This window comes from Camelina sativa, chromosome 8 (genome assembly GCF_030686135.1).
Source record: "Camelina sativa cultivar CO46 ecotype springtype chromosome 8, ASM3068613v1".
NCBI classification, from domain to species: Eukaryota; Viridiplantae; Streptophyta; class Magnoliopsida; order Brassicales; family Brassicaceae; genus Camelina; species Camelina sativa.
Genome location: NC_141887.1, coordinates 10,890,244 through 10,901,958, shown reverse-complemented (window position 1 = coordinate 10,901,958; position 11,715 = coordinate 10,890,244). Strand labels below are relative to the sequence as shown.

Below are 11,715 nucleotides of genomic sequence, written 5' to 3'. Positions count from 1 at the left end.
TTTATTTTTATTTTATTTTATTTTATTCGCCAATCTTTTACTTGATAACACTGGGGACAGTGTTGTTTAAGTCTGGGGGAGATATTTACTAACTACATTTTTGTTTTTGAGCGTTAGTCCCCAAAAAAAAATTGTTTTATTGAGTCAAAAATTTTGTTGGAAACTATGATTTTTTTTAGTGTACTGCCTTGGTTGATTAATGTTGCAGATTGAATTCATAATTCGACTAATGAAAAATCCAATGGCTGACCAGTAAACTAGAGACATCCGAATTTCCAACAGAATCCACAAAAGCCTGAGGTAACTTCTGCGTTTTTCTTTTTACCTCATCATGGAGATTGATGTTCATAGAGTTTGACTCCTTGTTCATACCTGACAAGTAAGATTTCAGAAAAGAAGAAAATGATACTCCTCTCCCTTATTCAAGTTGAAAAAACATCCTGAGAGCTTTGTTCAGAAAAAAAAAAAAAAAAAAAAAAAAAAAAAAAAAAAAGTGAATAAAAGATGAGATGATTTTGATCAGTTTAGAGAGGTAGGTAAATTACCTATGAGCTCATTAATTAACTCTTGAGTCAAATGATCACACAAAGCTTGGAAGCGAGGGGTAGGTAAATTACCATGAGCCCATTATTCGCCTACAACTTTGAGAAAAAAATGGATAGTAAAAAAACAACAAAGCAAAGCTCAAAGGAAAATAAAAATAGAATAAGTCTGGGGGAGAGAAAGAGTAGTACATGTGGTAAAAGTTGTATCTTGCTTGTTATGGTATAGTAAGGGAATGAGTCTAGAAGGTTCTTGATATTGATCAAATTGATGAGACCCACCGATGAAGGCTTAATGGATGAAGTAGTGGAATTTGGTTTAAATTTGGGATGCTACAAATGCCAACGGAGAAGTACATGGTGGTTCGATTTGGATTTATCTGCTAAACATATGGATTATAGTTTGGATGATCATGGCAATACTTTAAAAAGAAAAGGAGTTTCTGCGTTTTCAAACCTCTTTCACAGGTCTAAGTTTATGTTTTGCTTGGGGGCAAGCAAAGGCTAAGTCTGGGGGAGTTGATATATCATGGTTTTTAGGTGTTTTTAGCCATGATGTAAGTCTTATTTATAGTCTTTTTGGTATTTTTAGAGTCTTTTGAGTCTTTATAGGATTTAGCATGGATGGGAGCATAATGGAGCTAAAGACGATGATTTGGAGCATAATCAAGATATTAAGAGCTTTGGGAGACGAGTTCAAGAGTATGCATCGATCGATGCAGTCCCCAAAAGCCGAATCGGATGTTTTCTCACGAGCTTTAGAAGATTTGCAAAAATTGCCCAAACTTTCCTTATTTGCAATTAAGGCACAAGACGTGTTTTAGAGTATATATAGGATTTTTATGGTCATTGTTTAGACCTAAGTTTGATTCTAGCAATTTTTAGCTTCTTGAGAGATATTAAGAGCTTTGGGAGAGACAGATCTGATTTTATCTGTAGAGAGAAGATTCTTAAACTCCCTTCTTACTTTTGATATCTATTGCTTATTATTCAGAAAGATGTTTTGTGCCTCATTGAATATGTCTGAGTAGTTTGCTTGTTAGGTTGAGGATTTTTCATAGGGTTTTTATGGTTTATTAGATCTGTTATTTTTAGGGTTCTTTATCTTCTCTGATCTTCATCCTAGGTTGTTCTTCATATTGATTCTTGATTGATCACCTAGAATTAATAACTTAGGAAAATAGATTGATATGAGAATATAATTGATTTTCCTGATAAAACCTTTTGATGAGCAAAATTACTTCTTGCAAAGAGATTTGATTTAGTGATTTTGTGAACAATCTAAACTTGCTTTTAAAGCTGATTTATTACCTAGAATTTTGCAAAGAGATTGGGATTTTCTTGTTTTAAATTTAGATAATATTTGTAGTGAGAACTGATTTATTTTACATAAGAGTTTAGAGTTCTAGATCTGATTTTTAATTATTTGAACCCTATTAATTTATTAATTTAATATTCTGTAATTTCCTGAGAAATTTTCTAGGTCTAGCTTTTTAATTCCCTGAATTTACAACACTTTGTAATTCTGTTTATGCATTGTTTTTAAATTAATATTTTGATTTAGCATAATTAAAAGATTAATAAGTTTATTGTGTGATCTAGAGTATTTGTGGATTCGATCCCTAGAGTATTACAACTGCAAGGTTGTTAGTACCATTAGGGTATTACAATCTGAGTATATCAAATTTTGGTCGACCTCCTTTCTTCTCCTTCTTTAGCCAAATACGCGCAACGCCGTTGCCAGTGTTGCCACGACAGTCGACCCATATACAGCAGACCCATATACAGCAGTCGCAGGAAAGGCTAATCGTTGTTTGGTATTTCCTGTCGGTCAAGTCGTACTCGGGATTCTTCAGCGCTATAGCGGAGACGGAAATAGTGTTTCCCCAATCTTCTAATTCAAACCTTAACGAACGATGTCCAACATCCGGAAAATCGAACCTGACGAGAATTTCATCTTCACCTTGTATTCGGCAGGTTCTAAACCCTTTCATCTTGATTTAAAACTGTAAAACTCCATTCCATCCCTAGCACGAAAACCTGTCCAAAGTTGAGATACTGGACAAACATGTCCCGTGTTGATGGGCTTTGAGAAAATCCAAGTAATGCCAAACGGATCGAGGATTGTGTTTTCAGCTCCTTCGACTGCTGTGCAGCCGGCATCTAGGGCTTCTTGAATGGCATGTGGGACAAAATTAGTTTTGAGGTTTAGCTGGAATTGGCTCTTTCCACCTCCGGAACTGAGAAACGTTAACAATAACAAGTCAGATCTAATCTCCAACAAAGAAAAAAATGTCGAAATCAAAATGGGTCTCTGAGAGAGAAAGAGAGAGAGAGAGAGAGAGAGAGAGATATGAAAGCTTACCGAGTGACACTCCGCAAAACAAAAGATAATCCACCTATCCTAAGACAAGTGGATCTAGCCTTAGGGAGCTGATGAGTGTTTCCCATCTCAACGGCACCAAAACGGATTTTATAGAAAGATACAGCATCTTGAAAATCATTAGCTTTGACGAGAAGTTCTAGCTTTAGTGATGAGAAATTTTAGAATTCATTTTTTTTAAGAGAAGCTAAGTAAAAAAAAATATATATATATGGATGTTCAGTACATAATTGTGATATTTATTGAGTCTAAAAAAACCCTAAAGCAGAAACTTCAAATCAGTTAATAAATTCTTTCAAGTCCGGTTATTAATTATCTTTACCAATAAGCATTATTTACCAAAATATGCCACTACTCTCTCACTCTCTCTTTGTGTCAAATTGTCAATTAATTAATTACACACATAAATAAATGTAACAAAAGCTTTATGCTACCTAAATGATTTTGGGTTTTTTATTTTTTTCTAATTCTAATTGATTTTGTTAAGTCTCTCGATTTACTGTTTTATGGGAATCTTATTGGCCTCTTATTTAGGATTAGATCCCATTGCATAAGCTAAGAAAGAGAACCAGCAATGGTCTTGTCTTTTTTTTTTTTTTTTTTTTTACTTCTTTTATCAACATTTCTATAAACCAAATTAACTATGGTTGCTTTGTTATAATCTCTGATTATTTTTACCAAGAAAGTGGTAACACCGTCAAAGCAACCCAGATATACGAAACAACGTATATATATACCATATATAAAACCAACAAAGACTAGTTTTCTAAAAGAAGCTCTAAATAAACATCGGATCTGTCCATTACTGTAAAACAAACATACAGCATCATTAAGCCGATCAGTCTTAACTCTTTTGTTTTAGTATAGAATAATTGATATATATATATAGAATATATATATATATATATATACGAGAAGATCACGTTCATACATTTGATATGTATGATACATACATACGACTCATACTATAGTTAGTGAACCAAATATATTTGGAAATATTATGTCTCACAATGGAGATAGTGTAGTAATTAAGTTCATACCAAGAGGGTCAGTGCCACGGCAACCTACGATATGAGACAATTTATGATGTTAATTTGTTAACCAACCAAGTTGTCTTTTAATTTATTTAAAAGAAGAAGAAGAAAAAACAAAATAAAAAAAAGAAATTGTCATAAATTAGGCTTTTAAATAACAAGATGATAAAAATATCAATCAAATCAGATATATCAATCAAATCAGATATACCCATAAAAGTTTTAGTTTTTAGCTTAATCTTTCTTTTAAGTCTTTTGATTTCGTCCACAACAAAGGTTTGATATCGATCTCAGATCCAGAAATAGATCTGTCTTTCAGTTTCATCTCTTTGCTTCAGATGGAGTTGATTCGAATGGTCTGTACCTTCGTCAGTCGAATCGATTCTCTGAAGGTGGTGCAACGAAATTAGAATCGGTTTGAAGCCTAACTTTCTCTGTTTAAGTGAATCTGATTTACTCTAGCCTTTGGTTCAGCTTCGGTGTGAAGTCTTCACGATGGGAGAACAGAAAAGGTTATCATCCACTCTTTGAAGAAGATGTTCTCGGGGCCTCTGTTACCTCGCCCGGCAGATGAAGTTTCTTTCCTCCCCGCATCTTTAAATAAAAATCTTCGATCGGAGCATATCAGCAGCTGCTACTCGTGTTTTCTCCTGGATTGGCTGAAGCACTTCTGAGGAGGTATTGGGTTGAGTTTCAATTGAAGATATAGCGTTATAGAAGGGGTTGATTTCTTCATTTCTTTGGCTGGTGCTCTTCTTCATCAAGGTTCTTTATTTTCCCTGTTAATCTGTCTGACTGCAGCTTTATCCTTTCGTTCTCGAGAGCGATTGTTTGTTTGTCTGTTCTCTGAGTTTTTCCTCTGCGGACGAAGAACTCTTGCATCGTTGTCTTCCTCGTCTTGGAGTCAATCGTTGTCTTCCACGTCTTGGAGTCAACTTCTCCACCGACTGACCTGGTTTTTTAGAGATGAATTCTTAGTAGCTTTACAGTTTTGGTTGGTTTTGGTTTAAAATTTGGTTGTTAGTTTGTAAGATTTCCTTTGTTTGGACTCAAGTTTCTGGGGGTTTCTTTGTACCCGCCGGCTCAGCCTCCGAAAGGATTTTGATCCTTTTCGGCTTTGTATAACTCAAACGCATTCCATCAATGCAAATCCGTTTAGTGGAAAAAAAAATACCTCTAATAATGTCAGATTATATACGTTACTGTTTAGAAACTAAAGACTAATAATTTTCTAAACGAAGCTCAAATGTTGATAAGACATATCTCTGCTATAGATATTACGTAAAAGTAAAAAAAAAAATAAAGAAGAAAATCATATATACATCGGAAAGATGATAGCTGCCAAAAATCATCACACAAAAGCAAAACACACGCAAGATTAATGATCGACATGGCCAAAGATTTCGAAGTCTTTTAGGTTTTTTTTTTTTTTTTTTTGGCTTTTTGAGATCTATCTTTCTTACTCTCTGGTCTTTAGGGCTTTTGGATGTTTTTTTTTATTTTATAAGGCGAAGCTATAAAGCAAAATGGAGCTGTGAGGCTGTGTGAGAGGGTATGGCGGTGTCAGGTTAAGAAACGACAAATTCTCCCTGTTTATATACGTGTCCTATTCGCATTTGCCAAACATTCAATTTATATCATTTTTCTTTATTTTTGGTATATAATCATTAAAACTTAGTCCGTACACAGTGAAAGGTAAGTTTTTTTAAATAAGACGACAGACTAATCAAACAAAAGTTGGTATGGATCGGTTTGCAATTTGCAACAATATATAATGAGTTTGACTAATTTGTATGTTTAATCTATACTAATATAAATCAAACAATAATAATGAGTTTGTATGCTATGATAATGTACATGGATTAAGATGAACAAAATTTCTGTTAGTTTCTAGAATCGTCGTCATTGAACTTTTTAGATAAAGTTTTGGTTACAAACTGTAAAAGGAAATATATTAGTTGGGGCCCGTGATACACTAGTTTACAATTTTTTTTTTTTTTTGTAGTCTAGTGGGTTTGGTTGGTCTACATGCGATCATAATGTCATATACCTATGTTTATGTATAAACACGAATATGAATCCTCACTAATTAAGCCGGCAAGTCTAAGATAATTCTTATTTTAAGTACAATTTAGCTATCATGATCAAAGATAATTTATCCCAAAATAAATATAGTATATTTAAATTTTGTTTGGATAGACGACGGCGCGGAACAACCTAGAAGCACAAGTCCGTGTGTTCGCTGTCTCCGCCGGCGATTTTATCTTTCTTGGAAATGAATTAATAATAATCAGAATAATTGCTATTGCAATATATATAGAACGGATAATTGTTATTAGCAGTTAAAATTTACTTAGCATAAAAATAAATAATATAATAAAAAAATGCTAATAAGATACCTAATTATAAGACTTCTCATTTAGTTATCCATTAATGTCAATTCATGAAAAAATGCTATCAATAGAATTAACATCGTGATAAAAAAAAAAAGAAAGGTACAATGATGCAATATTCCTACCTTCACAGATTTTGTAGATGATGCATTATGATACTGTATACTTATATAACTATATATGAACTTGGTACGTAGTAGAAACAACATTTGTGTGCATGTTGTTCTTATGTATGTCATTTGAGCAGATATACTAAAAATAACAATTTTTAGTTTGCTGAGGTTTTATGTGTAAAAGAAATATGTTTTGTCTTAGCTTTCTTGTTTAGGCACATGCGATGTTTCTCTATTCAAGTATTCATGATAATCAGTATTGTTTTCTTTCTACTTACATAAACCAAAAAAATAAAAACAAGAAGGAAAAAATGAGGATTTGGCGAGTTGACTGAAATCAAGGGAAGGAATTAAGAGTAAATATTTTTATTTTACTCAAAGGTAACTTTTTCTTTTTTTCTTTTGGGTGTAAAACATTTATACCCAAAATAAAGAATTTTAAAATTAGGGGATGAGTTTCTGAAATACACTAAAACGAGGTGTTTGGCAACTTTAACCTCTCGATAATATAGAAAGAATTACTAAGATATACTCCAAAGTTGGTTTATTCCTGATACGTATAAATTTTCTAAAAATTGTTTAAATATTTAGTGTAAAATTTAACCTTTGGATTTATTTTATTTTATTTTGATTAGAAAAATAAGAAAAAATACACATAAGCAAATTAAAATATGCATCATCTTTTAATTAGATAGTTTTTTGTTTTTCAGAATCTCATCGACAGTTTTTTCAGAAATTGAAAGATTTTTACTGTTTGTCTACGTTGCATGAAATAGCCGGTGAAGCTCCGATTCCCGCTCCAGAATCGGAATCGGAAACAGAAGCGGCCGGAATCGCTTGGAATCGCTTGGAATCACAACGAAATCGCGATTCCCAGAAAAGACGATTGGAAACATTTTAGAATCGTATGATTAGCGTGATTAATTTATAGATCGGAATCGTGGTCGGTTTTGTTCGTCAATAAATCAGCTCCAATATACCATAACTCAGCTGTCTTTACCTCTGTAACTTGTTACGGCTGAGTTATTTAATACATATCAGCAATTTCTGACGTGGCGTCTGACGTGGCAATGACATTTTTGTAATTATGTTTTTTCCTATAACATAAAACAAGGGCAAATTGAGTATTTTGAAAATATCCGAAATATTTTAGTAATAAAAAAAGATTTATTGATTTTGGTAATATTACCTAATTTGGAGTATATGTGAGTAATTCTCTCAATAATAAATAGTAAAGTCTGATAAATTGATGGTCAAAGTTATTTTTTTTCTTTGTTTTTACTCCTATAAAATATTTTTTTTTCCTTTGTTATATGTCAATCGACTGTGATATATCACATGAAACAAAACAAATAATGGTCACACGTGTAAGCGTTGGTTGTTTGCCAAGCAAAACTAACACTTTGTGAATTAACTAATTAGTATCAACTTCTCTTGGTTGCCTCAGCATTTATGATTACTAGCCATTAAAGAAAAATTTTGTTTTTTGGTTCCTCCTAATTGCTAGTCACCCACCACCCTCGTGTGATTAAAGCTTATCTTATTTGGTATATATTTAAATTGGCTCTCAAATGACTGTTTTTTTTAAGTAGCAATGTTTAGCCAACACAATACTCTAACAACCCGGGCTTTTTTCAAAATTTAGTTAGGAAAAAAAGAAAAAAATGATATTGTAAAACAACCTTACGAACCCTTATATATATACTTTTCGAGTATGTTTTTCATCGAATTATTAAGGGTATAAGCAGAGTATATATATATATTGACAAATGGTTTTTATAACAGTCCTGTTTAGAATATTTGTTTGGTTTTGGTGGCGGTCTTATTTAGTACATTTGTTTGGCCTTTATGGCGGTTCTGTTTAAGACATTTGTTCGGCCTTCGTGGCGGCCCTAATGGCATTTAAATGACCCTTGTGCAGTCATGAGGTATTCCAGTGAAAGGATATGTGGTTGGTAGGACATTGTGTTGTTTTACGCGAGCCACGGGAAGGAAACCTGGATAGGGATAGGACTCAGACGTGTTCAGAATTGTTTGCTCGCGACTCTTGGGGGACTTTATTCCTCCTAGTACTACCATATTCCGAGACTTTGTGGGTTGAGAGTATGATTGGTATATCGACTTTGGATGACGATCCCGGGGTGCGCTTTAGGGTGGCAACCCGAGAGACGAATATTGGACTTCTTTATATATTATGGCATGTGGGTTTTGGCCTGATGAGGAGCCAACATTATGGCATGCAGGTTTTGGCCTGATTAGGAGCCAATAAAAATTCAAGGTTACCCCTAGGCGATAGACTCATATTCCATAATCTTGAATCTTGAATTTTTATTGAATTTTTATTGGCTCCTAATCAACTGAATTTTTATTAAGGTTCAATTGGGTTTATAAAAATTCAAGATTAATAAAAATTCAAGATTAAGGTTCAATTGGGTTTATAAAAATTCAAGATTAAGGTTCAATTGGGTTTATTGAATTTTTATTGAATTTTTATTGGCTCCTAATTCAAGATTAAAGGGTAGCATTAGGATCAATTGGGTTTAGATTGATAGGATAAACACTTTGGGTGCCTTTGGGTAGACAAGGTTTTGTTCTTGTATGTGTCTAAGTGTTCTTACCTTTAGCATTTTTCTAAAGCTCAATCCATTTTTATGAGAGAACCTTGATATTGATAAGCCCCACTCTAAAGAGAGACCATCATTGTCTCTAAACCTTTTACTACCAAGCCAAATGAGTTTAAGCATTGCATAGAATTGATTCATGTTCTTGATTAATGAATGTTAAAAGAAATGGTTGATTTGAATACATGTGGACATCTAAGGCTCAAATCAGTAAAGGTTGTGATATGCTTGTCTAAAATCTTTAAGTACAGCTCATTCAACTTGCATCATAGTACTAGTAACTTGGACATTGATTCTAGATGGTCTATATATTTTACCCTCACCTACCTTCTTATGTCTTGTTCATTTGCTTAAGGGCAAGCAAAGACTAAGTTTGGGGGTGTTGATGTTCATATATTTTACCCTGTTTTCCCTTAATATATTCACATCTTTTGCATCTTTTGCTATCCATTTTGACCATTATTGCACAGCTTTAGGACTGTTCTTGCATTAGAGTTTAGTTGCATTGCATTTGCATCTTTTCATGCATAAACAGGTGATTTTGGAGCTTAAGGAGCATGGAAGCAATGCTGAGGAGAAGTGAAGCAATCATGAGGAGAAAGCAAGAGAGTTAAGGCTGAAGAACCAAGGTCTGGAGTCCCACTCGACCAGACACTCGACCGTGTGTAGAGAGACTCGACCGAGTGGAAGGAGCATAAGAGGAGCCAACTCGACCGGTCACTCGATCGAGCACCGGGTCGAGTTGGCCGAGCCGCCTAGCTATTTTGTCTTTTAGCATTTTTAGGGCTTCCACTATTTTTTCTATTTAACGGTCTTGTACCAGCAGCCACAAAAGAGTCCAGCTTTTTAGAGAGTCAAAACCCTAGTTTTTACCTTTTTGGGAATTATTCCTTTTGCAATTTTATATTTTAGATCTTGTACCTCCTTGAAGGAGAAAAATAAAGAATTCTTGGATTTTGTTGGTTCCATAACTTTCAAGATATTAAGAATTCGTGTTTGATTCCTTCTTCAATATTGTAGATCTTTGCTTTATCTATCTAATCATGCAAGTTTCATCATTTTCTGGGTTTATGACTTTGATGTTCATCATGTGTTCTTGTGAGTAGTTGCTTAGGATCTTGAGGATGGGTTAGGCTGGGTTGTGTTTGTGGTTTGCTTGATTTGGTCAAGATTGATTGTTGTAGATCTCTTCTAGGCTAGATGTTCTTAATGCTGATCCTATATCTGAGAGGGTAGAGTTTGATTTCAAGCCTCTTAGCATCACACCAATGTCTAAGGAGCATAGATAAGCCTAGATCTAGAGACTATCATTAGGCTGGCTAAGAGATTAGAAGTCTTGTTTGGTATTTGACATATTGCTTAATGCCTGCTTGTGTAGATTCTTTACTTTGTGAGAACAAGTCTAGAGATGCATGAGTTTGATTGTTTCTTGCCATGAGAGTGGATTAAACATGTCTTAGAAATATATGTCTAGAGATTAGCTCAAGTTGTTTGAGATTTGTTGACCAAGTTAGATAACCTCAATCATTAGTCCAGCCCATGAATCCCTCCTCAAAGCCTTCCTTGTTTATTGATTTCCTAGTTTAAATCATGTTGTTTGATCGTTGTTTGATTTGCTTTTGTATTGCTCTGTTTTTCTTTCATTGCTCTGTTTTCCGGATTTGTCCAGCTCGACCCTGCACTCGATCTACACTCGATCGAGTGCTTGCTCGAGTTCATCCCCAGAACTTTCGTTTATGCTTTGTAGTTGTCCTGTCTTATCTCTTGTCTCATTCTAGTTGCATTTCTGTTGCATTTACTTAGTGTCTTGTTCATTACTTGCCTTGCATTACTTGCATTATCATAGTTCTATTTCTATTCTTGGTTCATAATAGCTTTGATTAGTCTGTTCTCTTTACATTTAGCATCTATCTTAGTAGTTTTTACTTTCTGCATTTTACATTCTGCAATAGGATTGTTAGTGACAAACATCCTTTACATTTGGCTTGACTTAGACATTTATGCACATCCTGATTGCTTGCAAACACTCAAATTGGATTGACACCTCTTATACTACAATTGCATGAGGGGAATTGAAACACCTTGCTTGCATCCATTCATTCATATCTCACCATTCCATACATTTATCATCCACCACCACAATGATATAAGTTTCAATTTGGCGCCGTTGCCGACTTGAGTGTTTATTTGTGACAATTAGGGTCAATATTAGTCTAAGATTAAGTTCCTTTGTCCCCTTGTTCGCTACTAATCTCGATTCTTCTTCTGCTTGGTTGTATTGAGTTTCAGGTACCAACTCGACTCTCAACTCGACCACCACTCGACCGAGTGAGTGATCGAGTACTTGATCGAGTCAGAAGCCGGATTCAAATAGACTTCTCATCTCAGTCGACTCGACCTTCAACTCGAGCCAGTGCTCGACCGAGTGACAGTTCGAGTCAGTAATCATGTTTCAAAGCAGCATGTTCCATTATGTACCCACGCAACAGCAACCAGGATTTCATGCTCAATGGTGTCACCCTCCAATGTTTCAGACCTCACAAGCCTAAGAACCTGACTTAAGAGCTATGATGCAACAACTTTTACTTGGGCAAGCAACTGGGCAGATTGAGGTAGCAAAGCAGTTTTC

At 34.4% G+C, this 11,715-nt stretch overlaps 2 long non-coding RNA genes across 2 annotated transcripts; one reads left to right on the top strand and one right to left on the bottom strand.

Moving 5' to 3' along the window:
* Positions 1-2,081: 2,081 nt before the first annotated feature.
* LOC147939918 (uncharacterized) lies at positions 2,082-3,138 on the bottom strand. Its single transcript, XR_015563096.1, has 2 exons — positions 2,908-3,138; positions 2,082-2,782 (listed from the first exon to the last, which is right to left on the bottom strand). It is a non-coding gene; the product is annotated as an uncharacterized LOC147939918 (long non-coding RNA).
* A 985-nt stretch (positions 3,139-4,123) lies between these two features.
* On the top strand, positions 4,124-5,177 carry LOC147939917 (uncharacterized). The gene is made up of 2 exons (XR_015563354.1): positions 4,124-4,351; positions 4,434-5,177. It is a non-coding gene; the product is annotated as an uncharacterized LOC147939917 (long non-coding RNA).
* Positions 5,178-11,715: the final 6,538 nt, after the last annotated feature.